The sequence below is a fragment of the Arachis ipaensis genome, chromosome B10 (genome assembly GCF_000816755.2).
Source record: "Arachis ipaensis cultivar K30076 chromosome B10, Araip1.1, whole genome shotgun sequence".
NCBI lineage: Eukaryota > Viridiplantae > Streptophyta > Magnoliopsida > Fabales > Fabaceae > Arachis > Arachis ipaensis.
The window spans coordinates 123,282,776-123,287,954 of record NC_029794.2 but is presented as its reverse complement, the minus strand read 5'-3'; positions in this window follow the sequence as shown (position 1 = coordinate 123,287,954).

Sequence of the window (5,179 nt, the reverse complement as noted above, 5' to 3'; positions counted from 1 at the left end):
TTATTTATTAAAAAATTTAAAATAATTTTTGTTTATACCCTAACCCAACGCTAAGCCTCACCTTACACCGACCTTCTCCTGAGAAGTCGGTTCTTGCCACGACTTGCTCTAAAGAAGTCGGGAACGGAGATTAGCTGGCAGATAATATTAAAATAACTGCCCCTAAAAACTCTCAACCCACTTCCAGGAGCCATATCTCAACTTCCCTAAGATAAAGGGACGGTTATCCACCTTAAAAGGTGGAACTACTTCAACGGTGGTTATTGGTTCACCACTATAAATACACTGACACCCCTCAGGTATCTCTAAGTCCCAATACTCTCTAGACCTGCTTACACCCTTGCTGACTTAGGCATCGGAGTGTCTTTGCAGGTACCACCCCCATTCACTCACAATCACAAGTCGGACAGAGGCCCAAAGGCGCGAGCCCCTTCGAAGGTTTCCCTCCTCAGACGATTGGGTCAGCCTAACGAGTCCAGCCCACTAATCTCCGGTTACCCATCGTAACATTGGCGCTGTTGTCGGGGACCTGAGAGATCAACCAATAATGGCGGATAATTCACCAGAAGATGGTCATACGGCGTCTGATTCCGAACAAGAAAATCTAGACACCGGAAATAATGACGCGGACCTGACCCTCCACTAGGGAGCCAATGACCAGCACAGAGAAGGCACCTCGGGACTTAAAAATCCGAAGGTGAACTCCTTGGATGGACGCGAATCAAGAAAGGAAGGGTCACCCCATGCAGCCGAGCTAATGGGGTTGGTCCATGGTCACCAAGGTCGTTTGGAACAGCTGGAACAGGAACTAGAGTGACAATGAGAGGCGGAGCGAAATCTAAGGGAAGAGATAGAGCGGCGAAGAGAGTTAGAAGAAAAACTCTTGAAGCTAGAATTCTCCCTTAGAAGTCGGAACTCCCGTGGCGACCGAGAAGAGTCGCCCCTGGGAGGAGAGGATCCATTCAGTGAGGACATAATGAGGGCAAAGGTTCCAAGAAACTTCAAAAGCCCTGATATGAACCTCTATGACGGAACCACAAACCCGAAGCATCATTTAAGCAATTTCAAAAGTCGGATGTATCTGGCTGATGCTTCTGATGCAACTCGCTGCAAAGCTTTTCCGACCACCCTGTCAAAAGCTGCGATGAAGTGGTTCGATAGCCTCCCTCCAAGGTCGGTTACCAGCTTTGAGGACCTCTCGAGAAAGTTCTTAATGAGGTTCTCCATCCAAAAGAACAAAGTAAAGCACGCACCGAGCCTCCTGGGAGTAAAACAGGAGGTCGGAGAACCTTTACGGGACTATATGGAAAGGTTCAACAAAGCGTGCTTGGAGATTCAAGACCTGCCCACTGAGGCAGTCATCATGGGGCTAGTAAATGGACTTAGAGAAGGTCCCTTCTCGCAGTCCATATCAAAAAGGCACCCCACCTCCTTAAGCGATGTACAAGAGAGAGCAGAAAAGTACATCAACATTGAGGAGAATGCTAGATTACGAGAGCCGAGTTGGCGACCTGGGCACCCCCACTCGATGAAAGAGAAAGAAAGGGAGCCCAAGAAAAAAGAGGAAGTCGGTCTCGACAGACCAAAGAGATATCACTCTTATACTCCTCTAAAAGTTTCCAAAGTGGATGTATACAGAGAAATCTGTAATACTGAAAGACTGCCGCCTCCTAGACCCATCAAAAATAAAAAGGGAGGAAGCCGAGGCGATTACTGTGAGTACCATAAGATGTATGGTCACTCAACAAATTATTGCTACGACCTTAAAAATGTGATAGAAAAGATGGCCAGGGAAGGCCGACTTGACAGATATCTCATGGAAAGGTCGGACAATCATGGGAAAAGAAAGCGAGATGACGGGGACCGAAGAGACCCCCCACCACCAACCCCCGAGAGACACATACATATGATCTCGGGAGGATTTGCGGGAGGGGGACTCACTAAGTCATCTCGCAAGAGACACCTCAAGCGAGTTTACCAGCTCGGGAGCGAAGCACCCGACCTCCCAACCATCTCATTTACAAAAGAGGATGGGCAGGGAGTAATCCCTGGACATGATGATCCGGTGGTGATAACCATGATCCTGGCCAATGCCCATCTCCACAGAACTCTAGTAGACCAAGGGAGTTCAGCAGACATCCTTTTCAAACCCGCATTCGACAAATTAGGGTTGGATAAAAAGGAGTTAAGGGCTTACCCTGATACCCTGTACGGACTAGGCGACACGCCAATAAAACCACTAGGATTCATACCCCTCCATACGACCTTTGGAAAGGGAGAAAATCCAAAACTCTGAGCATAGACTTTATAGTCATTGACGTGGGGTCAGCATATAATGCCTTGATTGGCAGAACTATCCTAAATCGGCTCGGAGCAGTAGTGTCTACACCTCACCTTTGCATGAAATTCCCAACATATGCGGGGATAACAACGGTACAGAGAGACCAGAAATTGGCAAGAAAATGTTACAATGAAAGCCTGAACCTGAGAGGAACAGGCAAGGAAGTCCACACCATAGAGCTCGGCGGCGCAAGAGCCAAAGAAGAGCTGCAGCCACAACCAGGGGAAAAAACTGAAGAAGTACAGGTCGGCGAAGAGGAAGGAAAAAATACCAACATAGGAGCCAACCTAGAGGAAAACTTAAAAAACAAAGGTTGACAAAGCTCTTAAGAGACAATTCTGACCTCTTTTCCTGGAAAGCTTCCGACATGCCAAGAATAGACCCCGAGCTCATGTCCCACAGGCTCTCAGTATATCCGGGGTCACGACCTGTACAGCAGCGAAGGCGTAAGCTCGGCCCAGAATGCGCTCAAGTGGTGGAGGAGCAGGTACAAGCACTCCTGGAAGCCGGCTTCATCAGAGAGGTTAAATATCCAACATGGCTAGCAAACGTAGTGCTAGTCAAGAAGCAAAACGGCAAGTGGAGGATGTGCGTTGACTATACCGACCTGAATAAGGCATGTCCTAAGGACCCATATCCACTTCCAAGCATTGATACTCTAGTGGACTCTAGATCGGGGTATCAATACTTGTCATTTATGGATGCCTACTCGGGATACAACCAGATCTCGATGTACAAGTCGGATCAAGAAAAAACATCTTTCATCACGCCTAGAGCAAACTACTGCTACGTGGTCATGCCTTTTGGATTAAAGAATGCCGGGGCCACATATCAAAGGCTGATGAATAAGGTGTTCGCTCCCCACCTCGGGAACTTAATGGAAGTCTACGTGGACGACATGCTGGTGAAAACCAAGGAAGAAACCGACCTCTTGACGGACTTCTCACAAGTCTTCAACACCATAAGGTTACATGGGATGAGGCTAAATCCCGCAAAGTGTACCTTCACGGTGGAGGCTGGAAAATTTCTGGGGTTTATGCTGACGCAAAGGGGGATTGAAGCAAATCCCGACAAGTGCAAAGCCATCCTAGAAATAAAAAGCCCAACTTGCTTAAGAGAGGTTCAACAATTGAATGGTCAACTCGCAGTCCTCTCCAGATTCTTGGCAGGATCGGCATTAAGATCCCTTCCACTGTTCTCTCTACTAAGAAAGGGATGCCAGTTCGAATGGACTCCAGAGTGCGAAGAAGCATTCCAGGAGTTCAAAAGGTTCTTGAGCCAACCTCCAATCCTGACCCGACCTCTAGTTGGGGAAGAGCTCGTTCTATATTTGTCTGTAGGAGACAAAGCTGTAGCATCAGCCTTGATACAAGAAGATGAGGTCGGGCAGCATCCCGTGTACTTCACCAGCAAAATTCTACAAGACCCTGAACTAAGGTACCACAAACTAGAGAAGTTCACCTACTCCTTAGTAATAGCCTCGTGAAGGTTACGACCTTACTTCCAAGCTCACACAATAAGGGTCCGAACGAACCAACCCATGAAGCAAATCCTCCAAAAGACGGATGTTGCGGGAAGAATGGTTCAGTGAGCAATAGAGCTCTCCGAGTTCGACTTGAAGTATGAAACTCAGACGGCAATTAAAGCCCAATGCCTCACTGACTTCATAGCGGAATATGCAGGGGATCAAGAGGAAAAGCCAACTACATGGGAACTATACGTAGATGGATCCTCAAACAAGACAGGAAGTGGTGCAGGCATAATACTGGTTAATGAAGGGGGAACACAAATAGAGGTTTCCCTCAAATTTGAATTCCCATCTTCTAATAATCAGGCAGAATATGAAGCCCTGATCGCAGATTTAAAGTTGGCAGAAGAAGTCGGTGCAACAAAAGTGTTGATATTCAGCGACTCTCAAGTGGTGACTTTCCAAATAAATGGAGAGTATCAGGCCAAAGACCCAAATATGAAGAGATACTTGGAAAAAACTTTGGAGCACCTCTTCGAGCGCTTCGCAGAAACCGAGATCAAACATATAACTCGAAATCTTAACAGCAGAGCAGACGCCCTCTCCAAGTTAGCAAGTACCAAACCAGGGGGGAATAATAGAAGATTGATCTAGGAAACTCTCAAAGAATCCTCTGTAGTGAAAGCAGAGGCCAAACAAGATATCCTTGAAGTAACCAGGATAAACCTTGAATGGATGAATCCCTTGGTCGAATACCTAAAATTCGACATCCTCCCCAAGGAGGAAAAAGAAGCCAAGAAAATCCGGAGAGAAGCACAATACTACACTCTGGTGAAAAATATCCTCTATAAAAGAGGAATATCGACACCATTGCTGAAGTGTGTAACGACCTCAAGGACCACTGAAGTGCTAGAGGAGGTTCATAATGGGATCTGTGGAAACCACCTCTGAGCCAGGTCGCTAGCCAGAAAAGTAATCCGAGCTGGGTTTTACTGGCCGACCTTGCAGAAGAATGCCACAGAATTTGTGAAGAAGTGCCAGCCATGCCAGATGCACACAAATTTCCACGTGGCTCCCCCCGAGGAGCTCATCAGTATAACTTCTCCATGGCCCTTCGCAAAATGGGGGATGGATTTGTTAGGACCTTTCTCCCAGGTCCCAGGACAAGTCAAATACTTAATCGTGGGAATAGACTATTTCACGAAGTGGATAGAAGCAGAACCATTAGCCACTATCACGGCCCAGAGAAGTCGGAGGTTCCTCTACAAAAATATGATCACAAGGTATGGGATACCTCATTCCATCACCACAGATAATGGAACCCAATTCACCGACTCTACCTTCAGAAGCCTGGTAGCCAGTATGAAGAT